Below are 22,888 nucleotides of genomic sequence, written 5' to 3'. Positions count from 1 at the left end.
TCTCTCTTCCTCCCTCCCTTTCACTCTATGTCTTTTAGCCATGATGTGGAGATGCCAGCGTTGGACTGGGGTGAGCACAATAAGAAGTTTTACAACACCAGTTTAAAGTCCAACAGGTTTGTTTCGATGTCACTAGCTTTCGGAGCGCTGCTCCTTCCTCAGGTGAATGAGTCTTTTAGGACTAAGTTGAGGTGGCTCGGCAGCACTGTGTGTGGCACTGTTGCTTCACTGCGCCAAGGTCACAGGTTTGATTCCCAGCTTGGGTCACTGTCTGTGCAGGGTCTGCATGTTCTCCCTGTGTCTGAGTGCGTTTCCTCCAGGTTCTCCAGTATCCTCCCACAAGTCACGGATTAGGTGGATTTGGACATTCTGAACTCTCTCTCCGTGTACCTGCACATAGGCTGCAATGTGGCATATAAGGGCACAGCAACTTCATTGCGATGTTAATGGAAGCCAACTTGTGACAATAAACATCATTATTATTTAATTCGACACCCAGAGAGTGGTCAATCTGTGGAATTCACAAACATAAAAAGTAGTTGTTGTAATTTCAAGAATGAATCCGATATAGCTCTTGGGGCAAAAGTGTTCAAAGGATTTGGGGGGAAGGTGGGAACAGGGTATTGAACTTGATGATTAGCCATCATCTAACAAATTGCGGAGCAGGCTCGAAGGGGCAAATATCCTCTTCCTGTTTCAATTTTCTATGTAAGATTCTGTATAACTCTCTCCACTGTCTGCCAGACCTCTCTTTCTCATTCTCTCCACTGTCTGTCTCACTCTGCCCTCTCTGTTCTCTCACTCTATTGTATGCCTCACCTTACTCCCACCCTTTCTCTCTCTCTCTAAGTCGTTCACCCCTCTCTCTGCCTAACTTCTCTCTCTCAGTCTCCCTCTCTCTCCTTCACTCTTCCTCTCAATCTCAGTCTCACTCACATCAACACTCTCACGTCCTCGCCCATATCTGTCCCCCCTCTCTCTCACTGTCTCATTATCTCCCTCCCTCTCACTCTCCGTCGCTCAGTCGTTCACTCCCACTCAAGCTCACTCAATCTCACTCACACACTCTCCTTCACTCCCTTCATCTCATTCTACTTTCTCTCTTTGTGCCATCCCCACACTCTCCTCCTGTCTCTCCCTCTCTCCCCTCCCTCCCTCTCACTCTATCTCTTTCTCCCTCTCTCACTCCCTCACTTTCTTCACACTCCTACTGTTCCCTTTCTCTCTCAACCTCCACTCTCCACCTGTCTCCTACATCCTCCCTCCATATCTTTCTCATCTCCCTCTTTCTGCATTTCCTCACTCCCTCCCTGTCTTTCTCTCCCTCTATTTTTCCCTCTGTCTCTATCTCTCACTCCCTCTGTCCCTCCCTCTGTCACTCCCTTTGCCACTCTGACAGTCTCTCTGCCACTCTCTCCGTCCCCCCCCCTCCGTTTCTCCATCCATCGCTCCTTCCGACACTCCATCCATCTCTCCATCATTCGCTCTCCATCCTTCTCGCCATACTTCTCTCCATCCTTCTCACAGTGGGTACCACTGTTGCTTCACAGCTCCGGTGTCACAGGTTTAAATCCAGCTTGGGTCACTGTCTGCATGGAGTCTGCACTTTCAACCTGTATCTACGTGGGTTTCCTCGGGATGCTCCAGTTTCCTCCCACAAAACCCGAAAGATGTACTGTCAGGTTATTTGAACATTCAGAATCCTCCCTCTGTGTAACTGAACAGGCGCCGCAATGTGGCGACTGGGGGCTTTTCACAGTAACTTTATTGCAGTGTTAATGTAAGCCTACTTGTGACAATAAAGAATATTATTATTGTCCTCTCAATTCTTCTCTTCATTATGTTATCCAACCTTCTCACCATCCATCTCTCCAACCTTATCACCACCATCTTCTCCAACCTTCACTCCATCCTTTTCACTCGCCTACTCTCTATCCTTCTCACCATCCATCTTTGTATCCATCTCTGCATCAGTCTCTGCATCCGTCTCTGTATCAGTCTCTGCATCCTTCTCTGGATCCGTTTCTGCTTCCATCTCTGCTTCCGTCTCTGCAGCCGTCCCTGCATCTATCTCTGCATTCGTCTGTTCATCTGTCTCTTAATCCGTTTCTGAATCCGTCTCTTACTCCGTCTCTGCATCCGTCTCTGCATCCGTCTCTGCATCTGTCTCCGCATACGTCTCTGAATATGTCTCTTTATCAGTCTCTGCATTCAACACTGCATCAGTCTTTGCATCCGCCTCTGCATTCGTCTCTGCATCGGTCTCTGCATCCGCCTCTGCATCCATCTCTGCATCTATCTCTGCATCCGTGTCTGCATCCGTCTCTGCATTCACCTCTCCATCTGTCTGTCCATCCGTCTCTCCATATCTCTCGCCCTTTCCTTCTCTCTCTCCCTCTCATGCTCTATCTTAGTCACTCGCCTGTATGCATCACTTATTTCTCCCTCTCCCTCTTCCCATCCCACTCCCTCTCTCTCCCACTTCCTCTCCTTGACTCACTACTCCCCTCTCTTTCTCTCTCCCTCTCATTACTTTCTGTGTCTGACTAGATCTCTCTGCCTCAATCTTTCTCTCTCTCCCCACCCCTTTCTTCCAATATTTCTCACTCCCTCTTTCTCTCATTCTCTCTCCCACTCCCTCGCTCTTCTTCCGTATCTCTCTCCCTCTCTTGCCTTCTCTCTCTCTCTCTCTCTCTCTGAGGATATCCACTTCAATTGTAAAAATCGGAAGGCAGATTATTATTTGAATCGGTTTAAATTGAGCGATATAGATACTCAACGAGATCTTGGTGTCCTAGTGCATCAGTGGCTGAAATTAAGCCTGAGGGTACAGCAGGCAGGAACGGCAATTGTTATTTTGGCTTTCATAGTGAGAAGATTTGAGTATAGGAATAGAAATTTTTTACTGCACTTTTGTCAGGCATTGGTGAGGCATATTGCGTTCAGTTTTGGCGCATTTTGAGCAAGGATATTCTTGATATGGAGGGAGTGCGGCGAAGGTTTGCCTGGCTGATTCCTGGGATGATGGGACTGTCATACGAGGAGATATGAAAGCGCTTAGGATTATATTCATTGGAGTTTAAACTATTTTTAAAATAATGTTATTGTCACAAGTCAGCTTACATTAACACTGCAGTAATGTACTGTCCGTGTGGAGTTTGCACATTCTCCCCGTGTTTGCATGGGTTTTGCCCCCACAATCCAAAGATGTGCAAGGTAGGTGGATTGAACACGCTAAATTGCCGCTTAATTGGAAAAAATAAATTGAGTTCTCTAAATTTAAAAAGAAAACACTGCAATGAAGTGACTGTAAAAAGCCCCTAGTTGCCAGGTTCAGGCTCCTGTTCGGGTACATGGAGGGTGAATACAGAATGTCCAAATTACCTACCAGCACGTCTTCCGGTAATTGTTCCAGTAAACCGAAGCACCTTGAGGAAACCCAAGCAGATCCACGGAGAACATGCAGACTCTGCACAGACTGTGACCACAGCCGGGAATCGAACCTGGGACACTGGCGCTGTGAAGCAACAGTACTAACCACAGTGCTACCATGCTGAGGGGGACGTCATGGAAACTTATGAAATTCGAACAGGATTACACATTGTAGATTCAGAAAAATTGTTCCGTCTCTCTTCCTCCCTCCCTCTCACTCTATGTCTTTTAGCCATGATGTGGAGATGTCAGCGTTGGACTGGGGTGAGCACAATAAGAAGTTTTACAACACCAGATTAAAGTCCACCAGGTTTGTTTCGATGTCACTAGCTTTCGGAGCGCTGCTCCTTCCTCAGGTGAATGAGTCTTTTAGGACTAAGTTGAGGTGGCTCGGCAGCACTGTGTGTGGCACTGTTGCTTCACAGCGCCAAGGTCACAGGTTTGATTCCCAGCTTGGGTCACTGTCTGTGCAGGGTCTGCATGTTCTCCCTGTGTCTGAGTGCGTTTCCTCCAGGTGCTCCAGTTTCCTCCCACAAGTCACGGATTAGGTGGATTTGGACATTCTGAACTCTCCCTCCGTGTACCTGAACATAGGCTGCAATGTGGCATATAAGGGCACAGCAACTTCATTGCGGTGTTAATGGAAGCCAACTTGTGACAATAAACATCATTATTATTTAATTTGTCACCCAGAGAGTGGTCAATCTGTGGAATTCACAAATATAAAAAGTAGTTGTTGTAATTTCAAGAATAAATCCGATATAGCTCTTGGGGCAAAAAGTGTTCAAAGGATTTGGGGGGAAGGTGGGAACAGGGTATTGAACTTGATGATTAGCCATCGTCTTAACAAATTGCGGAGCAGGGTCGAAGGGGCAAATATCCTCTTCCTGTTTTAATTTTCTTTGTAAGATTCTGTATAACTCTCTCCACTGTCTGCCAGACCTCTCTTTCTCATTCTCTCCACTGTCTGTCTCGCTCTCCCCTCTCTGTTCTCTCACTCTACTGTGTGCCTCACCTTACTCGCACCCTTTCTTTCCCTCTCTAACTCGTTCACCCCTCTCTATGCCTAACTTCTCTCTCTCAGTCTCCCTCTCTCTCCTTCACTCTTCCTCTCAATCTCAGTCTCACTCACATCAACACTCTCGCCTCCTCGCCCATATCTGTCCCCCCTCTCTCTCACTGTCTCATTATCTCCCTCCCTCTCACTCTCCGTCGCTCAGTCGTTCACTCCCACTCAAGCTCACTCATTCTCACTCACACACTCTCCTTCACTCCCTTCCTCTCATTCTACTTTCTCTCTTTGTGCCATCCCCACACTCTCCCCCTGTCTCTCCCTCTCTCCCCTCCCTCCCTCTCACTCTATCTCTTTTTCCCTCTCTCACTCCCTCACTTTCTTCACACTCCTACTGTTCCCTTTCTCTCTCAATCTCCACTCTCCACCTGTCTCCTACATCCTCCCTCCATATCTTTCTCATCTCCCTCTTTCTGCATTTCCTCACTCCCTCCCTGTCTTTCTCTCCCTCTATTTTTCCCTCTGCCTCTATCTCTCACTCCCTCTGTCCCTCCCTCTGTCACTCCCTTTGCCACTCCCTCTGACAGTCTCTCTAACACTCTCTCCGTCCCTCCCCTCCGTTTCTCCATTCATCGCTCCTTCCGTCTCTCCTTCCGACACTCCATCCATCTCTCCATCGTTCGCTCTCCATCCTTCTCGCCATACTTCTCTCCATCCTTCTCACAGTGGGTACCACTGTTGCTTCACAGCTCCAGGGTCACAGGTTCAAATCCAGCTTGGGTCACTGTCTGCATGGAGTCTGCACTTTCAACCTGTATCTACGTGGGTTTCCTCGGGATGCTCCAGTTTCCTCCCACAAAACCCGAAAGATGTACTGTCAGGTTATTTGAACATTCAGAATCCTCCCTCTGTGTAACTGAACAGGCGCCGCAATGTGGCGACTGGGGGCTTTTCACAGTAACTTTATTGCAGTGTTAATGTAAGCCTACTTGTGACAATAAAGAATATTATTATTGTCCTCTCAATTCTTCTCTTCATTATGTTATCCAACCTTCTCACCATCCATCTCTCCAACCTTATCACCACCATCTTCTCCAACCTTCACTCCATCCTTTTCACTCGCCTACTCTCTATCCTTCTCACCATCCATCTTTGTATCAGTCTCTGCATCCGTCTCTGTATCAGTCTCTGCATCCTTCTCTGGATCCGTTTCTGCTTCCGTCTCTGCTTCCATCTCTGCAGCCGTCCCTGCATCTATCTCTGCATTCGTCTGTTAATCAGTCTCTTAATCCGTTTCTGAATCCGTCTCTTACTCCGTCTCTGCATCCGTCTCTGCATCTGTCTCCGCATACGTCTCTGAATATGTCTCTTTATCAGTCTCTGCATTCAACACTGCATCAGTCTTTGCATCCGCCTCTGCATTCGTCTCTGCATCGGTCTCTGCATCCGCCTCTGCATCCATCTCTGCATCTATCTCTGCATCCGTGTCTGCATCCGTCTCTGCATTCACCTCTCCATCTGTCTGTCCATCCGTCTCTCCATCTCTCTCGCCCTTTCCTTCTCTCTCTCCCTCTCACGCTCTATCTTAGTCACTCGCTTGTATGCATCACTTATTTCTCCTTCTCCCTCTTCCCATCCCACTCCCTCTCTCTCCCACTTCCTCTCCTTGACTCACTACTCCCCTCTCTTTCTCTCTCCCTCTCATTACTTTCTGTGTCTGACTAGATCTCTCTGCCTCAATCTTTCTCTCTCTCCCCACCCCTTTCTTCCAATATTTCTCACTCCCTCTTTCTCTCATTCTCTCTCCCACTCCCTCGCTCTTCTTCCGTATCTCTCTCCCTCTCTTGCCTTCTCTCTCTCTCTCTCTCTCTGAGGATATCCACTTCAATTGTAAAAATCGGAAGGCAGATTATTATTTGAATCGGTTTAAATTGAGCGATATAGATACTCAACGAGATCTTGGTGTCCTAGTGCATCAGTGGCTGAAATTAAGCCTGAGGGTACAGAAGGCAGGAACGGCAATTGTTATTTTGGCTTTCAGAGCGAGAAGATTTGAGTATAGGAATAGAAATTTTTTACTGCACTTTTGTCAGGCATTGGTAAGGCATATTGCGTTCAGTTTTGGCGCATTTTGAGCAAGGATATTCTTGATATGGAGGGAGTGCAGCGAAGGTTTACCTGGCTTATTCCTGGGATGATGGGACTGTCATACGAGGAGATATGAAAGCGCTTAGGATTATATTCATTGGTGTTTAAACTATTTTAAAAATAATGCTATTATCACAAGTCAGCTTACATTAACACTGCAGTAATGTACTGTCCGTGTGGAGTTTGCACATTCTCCCCGTGTTTGCATGGGTTTTGCCCCCACAATCCAAAGATGTGCAAGGTCAGTGGATTGAACACGCTAAATTGCCGCTTAATTGGAAAAAATAAATTGAGTTCTCTAAATTTAAAAAGAAAACACTGCAATGAAGTGACTGTAAAAAGCCCCTAGTCGCCAGGTTCAGGCTCCTGTTCGGGTACATGGAGGGTGAATACAGAATGTCCAAATTACCTACCAGCACGTCTTCCGGTAATTGTTGCAGTAAACCGAAGCACCTTGAGGAAACCCAAGCAGATCCACGGAGAACATGCAGACTCTGCACAGACTGTGACAACAGCCGGGAATCGAACCTGGGACACTGGCGCTGTGAAGCAACAGTACTAACCACAGTGCTACCATGCTGAGGGGGACGTCATGGAAACTTATGAAATTCGAACAGGATTACACATTGTAGATTCAGAAAAATTGTTCCGTCTCTCTTCCTCCCTCCCTCTCAATCTATGTCTTTTAGCCATGATGTGGAGATGCCAGCGTTGGACTGGGGTGAGCACAATAAGAAGTTTTACAACACCAGATTAAAGTCCAACAGGTTTGTTTCGATGTCACTAGCTTTCGGAGCGCTGCTCCTTCCTCAGGTGAATGAGTCTTTTAGGACTAAGTTGAGGTGGCTCGGCAGCACTGTGTGTGGCACTGTTGCTTCACAGCGCCAAGGTCACAGGTTTGATTCCCAGCTTGGGTCACTGTCTGTGCAGGGTCTGCATGTTCTCCCTGTGTCTGAGTGCGTTTCCTCCAGGTGCTCCAGTATCCTCCCACAAGTCACGGATTAGGTGGATTTGGACATTCTGAACTCTCTCTCCGTGTACCTGCACATAGGCTGCAATGTGGCATATAAGGGCACAGCAACTTCATTGCGGTGTTAATGGAAGCCAACTTGTGACAATACACATCATTATTATTTAATTCGACACCCAGAGAGTGGTCAATCTGTGGAATTCACAAACATAAAAAGTAGTTGTTGTAATTTCAAGAATGAATCCGATATAGCTCTTTGGGCAAAAATGTTCAAAGGATTTGGGGGGAAGGTGGGAACAGGGTATTGAACTTGATGATTAGCCATCATCTAACAAATTGCGGAGCAGGCTCGAAGGGGCAAATATGCTCTTCCAGTTTCAATTTTCTATGTAAGATTCTGTATAACTCTCTCCACTGTCTGCCAGACCTCTCTTTCTCATTCTCTCCACTGTCTGTCTCACTCTGCCCTCTCTGTTCTCTCACTCTATTGTATGCCTCACCTTACTCCCACCCTTTCTCTCTCTCTCTAACTCGTTCACCCCTCTCTATGCCTAACTTCTCTCTCTCAGTCTCCCTCTCTCTCCTTCACTCTTCCTCTCAATCTCAGTCTCACTCACATCAACACTCTCGCGTCCTCGCCCATATCTGTCCCCCCTCTCTCTCACTGTCTCATTATCTCCCTCCCTCTCACTCTCCGTCGCTCAGTCGTTCACTCCCACTCAAGCTCACTCAATCTCACTCACACACTCTCCTTCACTCCCTTCATCTCATTCTACTTTCTCTCTTTGTGCCATCCCCACACTCTCCTCCTGTCTCTCCCTCTCTCCCCTCCCTCCCTCTCATTCTATCTCTTTCTCCCTCTCTCACTCCCTCACTTTCTTCACACTCCTACTGTTCCCTTTCTCTCTCAACCTCCACTCTCCACCTGTCTCCTACATCCTCCCTCCATATCTTTCTCATCTCCCTCTTTCTGCATTTCCTCATTCCCTCCCTGTCTTTCTCTCCCTCTATTTTTCCCTCTGTCTCTATCTCTCACTCCCTCTGTCCCTCCCTCTGTCACTCCCTTTGCCACTCTGACAGTCTCTCTGCCACTCACTCCGTCCCCCCCCCTCCGTTTCTCCATCCATCGCTCCTTCCGACACTCCATCCATCTCTCCATCATTCGCTCTCCATCCTTCTCGCCATACTTCTCTCCATCCTTCTCACAGTGGGTACTACTGTTGCTTCACAGCTCCGGTGTCACAGGTTTAAATCCAGCTTGGGTCACTGTCTGCATGGAGTCTGCACTTTCAACCTGTATCTACGTGGGTTTCCTCGGGATGCTCCAGTTTCCTCCCACAAAACCCGAAAGATGTACTGTCAGGTTATTTGAACATTCAGAATCCTCCCTCTGTGTAACTGAACAGGCGCCGCAATGTGGCGACTGGGGGCTTTTCACAGTAACTTTATTGCAGTGTTAATGTAAGCCTACTTGTGACAATAAAGAATATTATTATTGTCCTCTCAATTCTTCTCTTCATTATGTTATCCAACCTTCTCACCATCCATCTCTCCAACCTTATCACCACCATCTTCTCCAACCTTCACTCCATCCTTTTCACTCGCCTACTCTCTATCCTTCTCACCATCCATCTTTGTATCAGTCTCTGCATCCGTCTCTGTATCAGTCTCTGCATCCTTCTCTGGATCCGTTTCTGCTTCCGTCTCTGCTTCCATCTCTGCATCCGTCCCTGCATCTATCTCTGCATTCGTCTGTTAATCAGTCTCTTAATCCGTTTCTGAATCCGTCTCTTACTCCGTCTCTGCATCCGTCTCTGCATCTGTCTCCGCATACGTCTCTGAATATGTCTCTTTATCAGTCTCTGCATTCAACACTGCATCAGTCTTTGCATCCGCCTCTGCATTCGTCTCTGCATCGGTCTCTGCATCCGCCTCTGCATCCATCTCTGCATCTATCTCTGCATCCGTGTCTGCATCCGTCTCTGCATTCACCTCTCCATCTGTCTGTCCATCCGTCTCTCCAACTCTCTCGCCCTTTCCTTCTCTCTCTCCCTCTCACGCTCTATCTTAGTCACTCGCTTGTATGCATCACTTATTTCTCCCTCTCCCTCTTCCCATCCCACTCCCTCTCTCTCCCACTTCCTCTCCTTGACTCACTACTCCCCTCTCTTTCTCTCTCCCTCTCATTACTTTCTGTGTCTGACTAGATCTCTCTGCCTCAATCTTTCTCTCTCTCCCCACCCCTTTCTTCCAATATTTCTCACTCCCTCTTTCTCTCATTCTCTCTCCCACTCCCTCGCTCTTCTTCCGTATCTCTCTCCCTCTCTTGCCTTCTCTCTCTCTCTCTCTCTCTGAGGATATCCACTTCAATTGTAAAAATCGGAAGGCAGATTATTATTTGAATCGGTTTAAATTGAGCGATATAGATACTCAACGAGATCTTGGTGTCCTAGTGCATCAGTGGCTGAAATTAAGCCTGAGGGTACAGAAGGCAGGAACGGCAATTGTTATTTTGGCTTTCAGAGCGAGAAGATTTGAGTATAGGAATAGAAATTTTTTACTGCACTTTTGTCAGGCATTGGTAAGGCATATTGCGTTCAGTTTTGGCGCATTTTGAGCAAGGATATTCTTGATATGGAGGGAATGCAGCGAAGGTTTACCTGGCTTATTCCTGGGATGATGGGACTGTCATACGAGGAGATATGAAAGCGCTTAGGATTATATTCATTGGTGTTTAAACTATTTTTAAAATAATGCTATTATCACAAGTCAGCTTACATTAACACTGCAGTAATGTACTGTCCGTGTGGAGTTTGCACATTCTCCCCGTGTTTGCATGGGTTTTGCCCCCACAATCCAAAGATGTGCAAGGTCGGTGGATTGAACACGCTAAATTGCCGCTTAATTGGAAAAAATAAATTGAGTTCTCTAAATTTAAAAAGAAAACACTGCAATGAAGTGACTGTAAAAAGCCCCTAGTCGCCAGGTTCAGGCTCCTGTTCGGGTACATGGAGGGTGAATACAGAATGTCCAAATTACCTACCAGCACGTCTTCCGGTAATTGTTGCAGTAAACCGAAGCACCTTGAGGAAACCCAAGCAGATCCACGGAGAACATACAGACTCTGCACAGACTGTGACAACAGCCGGGAATCGAACCTGGGACACTGGCGCTGTGAAGCAACAGTACTAACCACAGTGCTACCATGCTGAGGGGGACGTCATGGAAACTTATGAAATTCGAACAGGATTACACATTGTAGATTCAGAAAAACTGTTCCGTCTCTCTTCCTCCCTCCCTCTCAATCTATGTCTTTTAGCCATGATGTGGAGATGCCAGCGTTGGACTGGGGTGAGCACAATAAGAAGTTTTACAACACCAGATTAAAGTCCAACAGGTTTGTTTCGATGTCACTAGCTTTCGGAGCGCTGCTCCTTCCTCAGGTGAATGAGTCTTTTAGGACTAAGTTGAGGTGGCTCGGCAGCACTGTGTGTGGCACTGTTGCTTCACAGCGCCAAGGTCACAGGTTTGATTCCCAGCTTGGGTCACTGTCTGTGCAGGGTCTGCATGTTCTCCCCGTGTCTGAGTGCGTTTCCTTCAGGTGCTCCAGTTTCCTCCCACAAGTCACGGATTAGGTGGATTTGGACATTCTGAACTCTCCCTCCGTGTACCTGAACATAGGCTGCAATGTGGCATATAAGGGCACAGCAACTTCATTGCGATGTTAATGGAAGCCAACTTGTGACAATAAACATCATTATTATTTAATTCGACACCCAGAGAGTGGTCAATCTGTGGAATTCACAAACATAAAAAGTAGTTGTTGTAATTTCAAGAATGAATCCGATATATCTCTTTGGGCAAAAATGTTCAAAGGATTTGGGGGGAAGGTGGGAACAGGGTATTGAACTTGATGATTAGCCATCATCTAACAAATTGCGGAGCAGGCTCGAAGGGGCAAATATCCTCTTCCTGTTTCAATTTTCTATGTAAGATTCTGTATAACTCTCTCCACTGTCTGCCAGACCTCTCTTTCTCATTCTCTCCACTGTCTGTCTCACTCTGCCCTCTCTGTTCTCTCACTCTGTTGTATGCCTCACCTTACTCCCACCCTTTCTCTCTCTCTCTAACTCGTTCACCCCTCTCTATGCCTAACTTCTCTCTCTCAGTCTCCCTCTCTCTCCTTCACTCTTCCTCTCAATCTCAGTCTCACTCACATCAACACTCTCGCGTCCTCGCCCATATCTGTCCCCCCTCTCTCTCACTGTCTCATTATCTCCCTCCCTCTCACTCTCCGTCGCTCAGTCGTTCACTCCCACTCAAGCTCACTCAATCTCACTCACACACTCTCCTTCACTCCCTTCATCTCATTCTACTTTCTCTCTTTGTGCCATGCCCACACTCTCCTCCTGTCTCTCCCTCTCTCCCCTCCCTCCCTCTCACTCTATCTCTTTCTCCCTCTCTCACTCCCTCACTTTCTTCACACTCCTACTGTTCCCTTTCTCTCTCAACCTCCACTCTCCACCTGTCTCCTATATCCTCCCTCCATATCTTTCTCATCTCCCTCTTTCTGCATTTCCTCACTCCCTCCCTGTCTTTCTCTCCCTCTAGTTTTCCCTCTGTCTCTATCTCTCTCTCCCTCTGTCCCTCCCTCTGTCACTCCCTTTGCCACTCTGACAGTCTCTCTGCCACTCACTCCGTCCCCCCCCCTCCGTTTCTCCATCCATCGCTCCTTCCGACACTCCATCCATCTCTCCATCATTCGCTCTCCATCCTTCTCGCCATACTTCTCTCCATCCTTCTCACAGTGGGTACCACTGTTGCTTCACAGCTCCGGTGTCACAGGTTTAAATCCAGCTTGGGTCACTGTCTGCATGGAGTCTGCACTTTCAACCTGTATCTACGTGGGTTTCCTCGGGATGCTCCAGTTTCCTCCCACAAAACCCGAAAGATGTACTGTCAGGTTATTTGAACATTCAGAATCCTCCCTCTGTGTAACTGAACAGGCGCCGCAATGTGGCGACTGGGGGCTTTTCACAGTAACTTTATTGCAGTGTTAATGTAAGCCTACTTGTGACAATAAAGAATATTATTATTGTCCTCTCAATTCTTCTCTTCATTATGTTATCCAACCTTCTCACCATCCATCTCTCCAACCTTATCACCACCATCTTCTCCAACCGTCACTCCATCCTTTTCACTCGCCTACTCTCTATCCTTCTCACCATCCATCTTTGTATCCATCTCTGCATCAGTCTCTGCATCCGTCTCTGTATCAGTCTCTGCATCCTTCTCTGGATCCGTTTCTGCTTCCATCTCTGCTTCCGTCTCTGCAGCCGTCCCTGCATCTATCTCTGCATTCGTCTGTTCATCTGTCTCTTAATCCGTTTCTGAATCCGTCTCTTACTCCGTCTCTGCATCCGTCTCTGAATCCGTCTCTGCATCTGTCTCCGCATACGTCTCTGAATATGTCCCTTTATCAGTCTCTGCATTCAACACTGCATCAGTCTTTGCATCCGCCTCTGCATTCGTCTCTGCATCGGTCTCTGCACCCGCCTCTGCATCCATCTCTGCATCTATCTCTGCATCCGTGTCTGCATCCGTCTCTGCATTCACCTCTCCATCTGTCTGTCCATCCGTCTCTCCATCTGTCTCGCCCTTTCCTTCTCTCTCCCTCTCACGCTCTATCTTAGTCACTCGCCTGTATGCATCACTTATTTCTCCCTCTCTCTCTTCCCATCCCACTCCCTCTCTCTCCCACTTCCTCTCCTTGACTCACTACTCCCCTCTTTCTCTCTTCCTCTCATTCCTTTCTGTGTCTGACTAGATCTCTCTGCCTCAATCTTTCTCTCTCTCCCCCCCTTTCTTCCAACATCTCTCACTCCCTCTTTCTCTCATTCTCTCTCCCACTCCCTCGCTCTTCTTCCGTATCTCTCTCCCTCTCTTGCCTTCTCTCTCTCTGTGAGGATATCCACTTCAATTGTAAAAATCGGAAGGCAGATTATTATTTGAATCGGTTTAAATTGAGCGATATAGATACTCAACGAGATCTTGGTGTCCTAGTGCATCAGTGGCTGAAATTAAGCCTGAGGGTACAGCAGGCAGGAACGGCTATTGTTATTTTGGCTTTCAGAGCGAGAAGATTTGAGTATAGGAATAGAAATTTTTTACTGCACTTTTGTCAGGCATTGGTGAGGCATATTGCGTTCAGTTTTGGCGCATTTTGAGCAAGGATATTCTTGATATGGAGGGAGTGCAGCAAAGGTTTACCTGGCTTATTCCTGGGATGATGGGACTGTCATACGAGGAGATATGAAAGCGCTTAGGATTATATTCATTGGTGTTTAAACTATTTTTAAAATAATGTTATTGTCACAAGCTAGCTTACATTAACACTGTACTGTCCGTGTGGAGTTTGCACATTCTCCTCGTGTTTGCATGGGTTTTGCCCCCACAATCCAAAGATGTGCAAGGTAGGTTGATTGAACACGCTAAATTGCCGCTTAATTGGAAAAAATAAATTGAGTTCTCTAAATTTAAAAAGAAAACACTGCAATGAAGTGACTGTAAAAAGCCCCTAGTCGCCAGGTTCAGGCTCCTGTTCGGGTACATGGAGGGTGAATACAGAATGTCCAAATTACCTACCAGCACGTCTTCCGGTAATTGTTCCAGTAAACCGAAGCACCTTGAGGAAACCCAAGCAGATCCACGGAGAACATGCAGACTCTGCACAGACTGTGACCACAGCCGGGAATCGAACCTGGGACACTGGCGCTGTGAAGCAACAGTACTAACCACAGTGCTACCATGCTGAGGGGGACGTCATGGAAACTTATGAAATTCGAACAGGATTACACATTGTAGATTCAGAAAAATTGTTCCGTCTCTCTTCCTCCCTCCCTCTCACTCTATGTCTTTTAGCCATGATGTGGAGATGCCGGCGTTGGACTGGGGTGAGCACAATAAGAAGTTTTACAACACCAGATTAAAGTCCAACAGGTTTGTTTCGATGTCACTAGCTTTCGGAGCGCTGCTCCTTCCTCAGGTGAATGAGTCTTTTAGGACTAAGTTGAGGTGGCTCGGCAGCACTGTGTGTGGCACTGTTGCTTCACAGCGCCAAAGTCACAGGTTTGATTCCCAGCTTGGGTCACTGTCTGTGCAGGGTCTGCATGTTCTCCCTGTGTCTGAGTGCGTTTCCTCCAGGTGCTCCAGTTTCCTCCCACAAGTCACGGATTAGGTGGATTTGGACATTCTGAACTCTCCCTCCGTGTACCTTAACATAGGCTGCAATGTGGCATATAAGGGCACAGCAACTTCATTGCGGTGTTAATGGAAGCCAACTTGTGACAATAAACATCATTATTTAATTTGTCACCCAGAGAGTGGTCAATCTGTGGAATTCACAAATATAAAAAGTAGTTGTTGTAATTTCAAGAATAAATCCGATATAGCTCTTGGGGCAAAAAGTGTTCAAAGGATTTGGGGGGAAGGTGGGAACAGGGTATTGAACTTGATGATTAGCCATCATCTTAACAAATTTCGGAGCAGGCTCGAAGGAGCAAATATCCTCTTCCTGTTTCAATTTTCTATGTAAGATTCTGTATAACTCTCTCCACTGTCTGCCAGACCTCTCTTTCTCATTCTCTCCACTGTCTGTCTCGCTCTCCCCTCTCTGTTCTCTCACTCTACTGTGTGCCTCACCTTACTCCCACCCTTTCTCTCTCTCTCTAACTCGTTCACCCCTCTCTATGCCTAACTTCTCTCTCTCAGTCTCCCTCTCTCTCCTTCACTCTTCCTCTCAATCTCAGTCTCACTCACATCAACACTCTCGCCTTCTCGCCCATATCTGTCCCCCCTCTCTCTCACTGTCTCATTATCTCCCTCCCTCTCACTCTCCGTCGCTCAGTCGTTCACTCCCACTCAAGCTCACTCAATCTCACTCACATACTCTCCTTCACTCCCTTCCTCTCATTCTACTTTCTCTCTTTGTGCCATCCCCACACTCTCCCCGTCTCTCCCTCTCTCCCCTCCCTCCCTCTCACTCTATCTCTTTTTCCCTCTCTCACTCCCTCACTTTCTTCACACTCCTACTGTTCCCTTTCTCTCTCAATCTCCACTCTCCACCTGTCTCCTACATCCTCCCTCCATATCTTTCTCATCTCCCTCTTTCTGCATTTCCTCACTCCCTCCGTCTTTCTCTCCCTCTATTTTACGCTCTGTCTCTATCTCTCACTCCCTCTGTCCCTCCCTCTGTCACTCCCTTTGCCACTCCCTCTGACAGTCTCTCTGACACTCTCTCCGTCCCTTCCCTCCGTTTCTCCATCCATCGCTCCTTCCGTCTCTCCTTCCGACACTCCATCCATCTCTCCATCGTTCGCTCTCCATCCTTCTCGCCATACTTCTCTCCATCCTTCTCACAGTGGGTACCACTGTTGCTTCACAGCTCCAGGGTCACAGGTTCAAATCCAGCTTGGGTCACTGTCTGCATGGAGTCTGCACTTTCAACCTGTATCTACGTGGGTTTCCTCGGGATGCTCCATTTTCCTCCCACAAAACCCGAAAGATGTACTGTCAGGTTATTTGAACATTCAGAATCCTCCCTCTGTGTAACTGAACAGGCGCCGCAATGTGGCGACTGGGGGCTTTTCACAGTAACTTTATTGCAGTGTTAATGTAAGCCTACTTGTGACAATAAAGAATATTATTATTGTCCTCTCAATTCTTCTCTTCATTATGTTATCCAACCTTCTCACCATCCATCTCTCCAACCTTATCACCACCATCTTCTCCAACCTTCACTCCATCCTTTTCACTCGCCTACTCTCTATCCTTCTCACCATCCATCTTTGTATCAGTCTCTGCATCCGTCTCTGTATCAGTCTCTGCATCCTTCTCTGGATCCGTTTCTGCTTCCGTCTCTGCTTCCATCTCTGCAGCCGTCCCTGCATCTATCTCTGCATTCGTCTGTTAATCAGTCTCTTAATCCGTTTCTGAATCCGTCTCTTACTCCGTCTCTGCATCCGTCTCTGCATCTGTCTCCGCATACGTCTCTGAATATGTCTCTTTATCAGTCTCTGCATTCAACACTGCATCAGTCTTTGCATCCGCCTCTGCATTCGTCTCTGCATCGGTCTCTGCATCCGCCTCTGCATCCATCTCTGCATCTATCTCTGCATCCGTGTCTGCATCCGTCTCTGCATTCACCTCTCCATCTGTCTGTCCATCCGTCTCTCCATATCTCTCGCCCTTTCCTTCTCTCTCTCCCTCTCATGCTCTATCTTAGTCACTCGCCTGTATGCATCACTTATTTCTCCCTCTCCCTCTTCCCATCCCACTCCCTCTCTCTCCCACTTCCTCTCCTTGACTCACTACTCCCCTCTCTTTCTCTCTCCCTCTCATTACTTTCTGTGTCTGACTAGATCTCTCTGCCTCAATCTTTCTCTCTCTCCCCACCCCTTTCTTCCAATATTTCTCACTCCCTCTTTCTCTCATTCTCTCACCCACTCCCTCGCTCTTCTTCCGTATCTCTCTCCCTCTCTTGCCTTCTCTCTCTCTCTCTCTCTCTCTGAGGATATCCACTTCAATTGTAAAAATCGGAAGGCAGATTATTATTTGAATCGGTTTAAATTGAGCGATATAGATACTCAACGAGATCTTGGTGTCCTAGTGCATCAGTGGCTGAAATTAAGCCTGAGGGTACAGCAGGCAGGAACGGCAATTGTTATTTTGGCTTTCATAGTGAGAAGATTTGAGTATAGGAATAGAAATTTTTTACTGCACTTTTGTCAGGCATTGGTGAGGCATATTGCGTTCAGTTTTGGCGCATTTTGAGCAAGGATATTCTTGATATCGAGGGAGTGCAGCGAAGGTTTACCTGGCTTATTCCTGGGATGATGGGACTGTCATACGAGGAGATATGAAAGCGCTTAGGATTATATTCATTGGAGTTTAAACTATTTTTAAAATAATGTTATTGTCACAAGTCAGCTTACATTAACACTGCAGTAATGTACTGTCTGTGTGGAGTTTGCACATTCTCCCCGTGTTTGCATGGGTTTTGCCCCCACAATCCAAAGATGTGCAAGATAGGTGGATTGAACACGCTAAATTGCCGCTTAATTGGAAAAAATAAATTGAGTTCTCTAAATTTAAAAAGAAAACACTGCAATGAAGTGACTGTAAAAAGCCCCTAGTCGCCAGGTTCAGGCTCCTGTTCGGGTACATGGAGGGTGAATACAGAATGTCCAAATTACCTACCAGCACGTCTTCCGGTAATTGTTCCAGTAAACCGAAGCACCTTGAGGAAACCCAAGCAGATCCACGGAGAACATGCAGACTCTGCACAGACTGTGACAACAGCCGGGAATCGAACCTGGGACACTGGCGCTGTGAAGCAACAGTACTAACCACAGTGCTACCATGCTGAGAGGGACGTCATGGAAACTTAAGAAATTCTAACAGGATTGCAAACTGTAGATTCAGAAAGATTGTTCCGTCTCACTTCCTCCCTCCCTCTCACTCTATGTCTTTTAGCCATGATGTGGAGATGCCGGCGTTGGACTGGGGTGAGCACAATAAGAAGTTTTACAACACCAGATTGAAGTCCAACAGGTTTGTTTCGATGTCACTAGCTTTCGGAGCGCTGCTCCTTCCTCAGGTGAATGAGTCTTTTAGGACTAAGTTGAGGTGGCTCGGCAGCACTGTGTGTGGCACTGTTGCTTCACAGCGCCAAGGTCACAGGTTTGATTCCCAGCTTGGGTCACTGTCTGTGCAGGGTCTGCATGTTCTCCCTGTGTCTGAGTGCGTTTCCTCCAGGTGCTCCAGTATCCTCCCACAAGTCACGGATTAGGTGGATTTGGACATTCTGAACTCTCTCTCCGTGTACCTGCACATAGGCTGCAATGTGGCATATAAGGGCACAGCAACTTCATTGCGGTGTTAATGGAAGCCAACTTGTGACAATACACATCATTATTATTTAATTCGACACCCAGAGAGTGGTCAATCTGTGGAATTCACAAACATAAAAAGTAGTTGTTGTAATTTCAAGAATGAATCCGATATAGCTCTTTGGGCAAAAATGTTCAAAGGATTTGGGGGGAAGGTGGGAACAGGGTATTGAACTTGATGATTAGCCATCATCTAACAAATTGCGGAGCAGGCTCGAAGGGGCAAATATCCTCTTCCTGTTTCAATTTTCTATGTAAGATTCTGTATAACTCTCTCCACTGTCTGCCAGACCTCTCTTTCTCATTCTCTCCACTGTCTGTCTCACTCTGCCCTCTCTGTTCTCGCACTCTATTGTATGCCTCACCTTACTCCCACCCTTTCTCTCTCTCTCTAACTCGTTCACCCCTCTCTATGCCTAACTTCTCTCTCTCAGTCTCCCTCTCTCTCCTTCACTCTTCCTCTCAATCTCAGTCTCACTCACATCAACACTCTCGCGTCCTCGCCCATATCTGTCCCCCCTCTCTCTCACTGTCTCATTATCTCCCTCCCTCTCACTCTCCGTCGCTCAGTCGTTCACTCCCACTCAAGCTCACTCAATCTCACTCACACACTCTCCTTCACTCCCTTCATCTCATTCTACTTTCTCTCTTTGTGCCATCCCCACACTCTCCTCCTGTCTCTCCCTCTCTCCCCTCCCTCCCTCTCACTCTATCTCTTTCTCCCTCTCTCACTCCCTCACTTTCTTCACACTCCTACTGTTCCCTTTCTCTCTCGACCTCCACTCTCCACCTGTCTCCTACATCCTCCCTCCATATCTTTCTCATCTCCCTCTTTCTGCATTTCCTCACTCCCTCCCTGTCTTTCTCTCTCTCTATTTTTCCCTCTGTCTCTATCTCTCACTCCCTCTGTCCCTCCCTCTGTCACTCCCTTTGCCACTCTGACAGTCTCTCTGCCACTCTCTCCTTCCCCCCCCCTCCGTTTCTCCATCCATCGCTCCTTCCGACACTCCATCCATCTCTCCATCATTCGCTCTCCATCCTTCTCGCCATACTTCTCTCCATCCTTCTCACAGTGGGTACCACTGTTGCTTCACAGCTCCGGTGTCACAGGTTTAAATCCAGCTTGGGTCACTGTCTGCATGGAGTCTGCACTTTCAACCTGTATCTACGTGGGTTTCCTCGGGATGCTCCAGTTTCCTCCCACAAAACCCGAAAGATGTACTGTCAGGTTATTTGAACATTCAGAATCCTCCCTCTGTGTAACTGAACAGGCGCCGCAATGTGGCGACTGGGGGCTTTTCACAGTAACTTTATTGCAGTGTTAATGTAAGCCTACTTGTGACAATAAAGAATATTATTATTGTCCTCTCAATTCTTCTCTTCATTATGTTATCCAACCTTCTCACCATCCATCTCTCCAACCTTATCACCACCATCTTCTCCAACCTTCACTCCATCCTTTTCACTCGCCTACTCTCTATCCTTCTCACCATCCATCTTTGTATCCATCTCTGCATCAGTCTCTGCATCCGTCTCTGTATCAGTCTCTGCATAATTCTCTGGATCCGTTTCTGCTTCCATATCTGCTTCCGTCTCTGCAGCCGTCCCTGCATCTATCTCTGCATTCGTCTGTTCATCTGTCTCTTAATCCGTTTCTGAATCCGTCTCTTACTCCGTCTCTGCATCCGTCTCTGAATCCGTCTCTGCATCTGTCTCCGCATACGTCTCTGAATATGTCTCTTTATCAGTCTCTGCATTCAACACTGCATCAGTCTTTGCATCCGCCTCTGCATTCGTCTCTGCATCGGTCTCTGCTCCCGCCTCTGCATCCATCTCTGCATCTATCTCTGCATCCGTGTCTGCATCCGTCTCTGCATTCACCTCTCCATCTGTCTGTCCATCCGTCTCTCCATCTGTCTCGCCCTTTCTTTCTCTCTCCCTCTCACGCTCTATCTTAGTCACTCGCCTGTATGCATCACTTATTTCTTCCTCTCCCTCTTCCCATCCCACTCCCTCTCTCTCCCACTTCCTCTCCTTGACTCACTACTCCCCTCTTTCTCTCTTCCTCTCATTCCTTTCTGTGTCTGACTAGATCTCTCTGCCTCAATCTTTCTCTCTCTCCCCCCCTTTCTTCCAACATCTCTCACTCCCTCTTTCTCTCATTCTCTCTCCCACTCCCTCGCTCTTCTTCCGTATCTCTCTCCCTCTCTTGCCTTCTCTCTCTCTGTGAGGATATCCACTTCAATTGTAAAAATCGGAAGGCAGATTATTATTTGAATCGGTTTAAATTGAGCGATATAGATACTCAACGAGATCTTGGTATCCTAGTGCATCAGTGGCTGAAATTAAGCCTGAGGGTACAGCAGGCAGGAACGGCAATTGTTATTTTGGCTTTCATAGTGAGAAGATTTGAGTATAGGAATAGAAATTTTTTACTGCACTTTTGTAAGGCATTGGTGAGGCATATTGCGTGCAGTTTTGGCGCATTTTGAGCAAGGATATTCTTGATATGGAGGGAGTGCAGCCAAGGTTTACCTGGCTGATTCCTGGGACGATGGGACTGTCATACGAGGAGATATGAAAGCGCTTAGGATTATATTCATTGGAGTTTAAACTATTTTTAAAATAATGTTGTCACAAGTCAGCTTACATTATCACTGCAGTAATGTACTGTCCGTGTGGAGTTTGCACATTCTCCTCGTGTTTGCATGGGTTTTGCCCCCACAATCCAAAGATGTAATCATCTCGATAGGAATAATATGATCAGGGATAGTCAGCATGGCTTTGTGAAAGGTAGGTCATGCCTCACAAACCTTATTGAGTTCTTTGAGAAGGTGACTGAACAGGTAGACGAGGGTAGAGCAGTTGATGTGGTGTATATGGATTTCAGCAAAGCGTTTGATAAGGTTCCCCACGGTAGGCTATTGCAAAAAATACGGAGGCTGGGGATTGAGGGTGATTTAGAGATGTGGATCAGAAATTGGCTAGCTGAAAGAAGACAGAGGGTGGTGGTTGATGGGAAATGTTCAGAATGGAGTACAGTCACAAGTGGAGTACCACAAGGATCTGTTCTGGGACCGTTGCTGTTTGTCATTTTTATCAATGACCTAGAGGAAGACGCAGAAGGGTGGGTGAGTAAATTTGCAGACGATACTAAAGTCGGTGGTGTTGTCGATAGTGTGGAAGGATGTAGCAGGTTACAGAGGGATATAGATAAGCTGCAGAGCTGGGCTCAGAGGTGGCAAATGGAGTTTAATGTAGAGAAGTGTGAGGTGATTCACTTTGGAAGGAATAACAGGAATGCGGAATATTTGGCTAATGGTAAAGTTCTTGAAAGTGTGGATGAGCAGAAGGATCTAGGTGTCCATGTACATAGATCCCTGAAAGTTGCCACCCAGGTTGATAGGGTTGTGAAGAAGGCCTATGGAGTGTTGGCCTTTATTGGTAGAGGGATGGAGTTCCGGAGTCGGGAGGTCATGTTGCAGCTGTACAGAACTCTGGTACGGCCGCAGTTGGAGTATTGCGTACAGTTCTGGTCACCGCATTATAGGCAGGACGTGGAGGCTTTGGAGCGGGTGCAGAGGAGATTTACCAGGATGTTGCCTGGTATGGATGGAAAATCTTATGAGGAAAGGCTGATGGACTTGAGGTTGTTTTCGTTGGAGAGAAGAAGGTTAAGAGGAGACTTAATAGAGGCATACAAAATGATCAAGGGTTTGGATAGGGTGGACAGTGAGAGCCTTCTCCCGCGGATGGAAATGGCTGGCACGAGGGGACATAACTTTAAACTGAGGGGTAATAGATATAGGGCAGAGGTCAGAGGTAGGTTCTTTACGCAAAGTGTAGTGAGGCCGTGGAATGCCCTACCTGCTACAGTAGTGAACTCACCAACATTGAGTGCATTTAAAAGTTTATTGGATAAACATATGGATGATAATGGCATAGTGCAGGTTAGATGGCTTTTGTTTCGGTGCAACATCGTGGGCCGAAGGGCCTGTACTGCGCTGTATTGTTCTATGTTCTATGTTCTATGTTCTATGTGCAAGGTAGGTGGATTGAACACGCTAAATTGCCGCTTAATTGGAAAAAATAAATTGGGTTCTCTAAATTTAAAAAGAAAACACTGCAACGAAGTGACTGTAAAAAGGCCCTAGTCGCCAGGTTCAGGCTCCTGTTCGGGTACATGGAGGGTGAATACAGAATGTCCAAATTACTACCAGCACGTCTTCCGGTAATTGTTGCAGTAAACCGAAGCACCTGGAGGAAACCCAAGCAGATCCACGGAGAACATGCAGACTCTGCACAGACTGTGACCACAGCCGGGAATCGAACCTTGGACCCTGGCGCTGTGAAGCAACAGTGCTAACCACAGTGCTA

General features: G+C 47.1%; 2 long non-coding RNA genes across 9 annotated transcripts in view; both read right to left on the bottom strand.

The window, feature by feature from the left end:
- Positions 1 to 13,251, bottom strand: part of LOC140393923 (uncharacterized) — a 44,180-nt gene extending 30,929 nt beyond the window's left edge. For 6 of the 8 annotated variants that reach the window (XR_011935774.1, XR_011935780.1, XR_011935779.1 and 3 more), the window contains exons 1-3: positions 9,096 to 9,562; positions 5,496 to 5,579; positions 1,853 to 1,936 (exon numbers count right to left, since the gene is read on the bottom strand). This is a non-coding gene — a long non-coding RNA (uncharacterized lncRNA). Of the gene's footprint in view, positions 1 to 1,852; positions 1,937 to 5,495; positions 5,580 to 9,095; positions 9,563 to 12,695 lie in introns of those variants that run through there. The other 2 variants (XR_011935775.1, XR_011935781.1) reach the window with 2 other exon arrangements.
- Positions 1 to 22,888, bottom strand: part of LOC140393539 (uncharacterized) — an 82,826-nt gene that overhangs the window by 43,727 nt on the left and 16,211 nt on the right. The gene's annotated exons all lie outside the window — the stretch shown is intronic.

Source organism: Scyliorhinus torazame, chromosome 17 (assembly GCF_047496885.1).
Source record: "Scyliorhinus torazame isolate Kashiwa2021f chromosome 17, sScyTor2.1, whole genome shotgun sequence".
Taxonomy (NCBI): Eukaryota; Metazoa; Chordata; class Chondrichthyes; order Carcharhiniformes; family Scyliorhinidae; genus Scyliorhinus; species Scyliorhinus torazame.
Note: the sequence above shows the minus strand (reverse complement) of the source record. Positions and strands in the feature narration are given on the sequence as shown.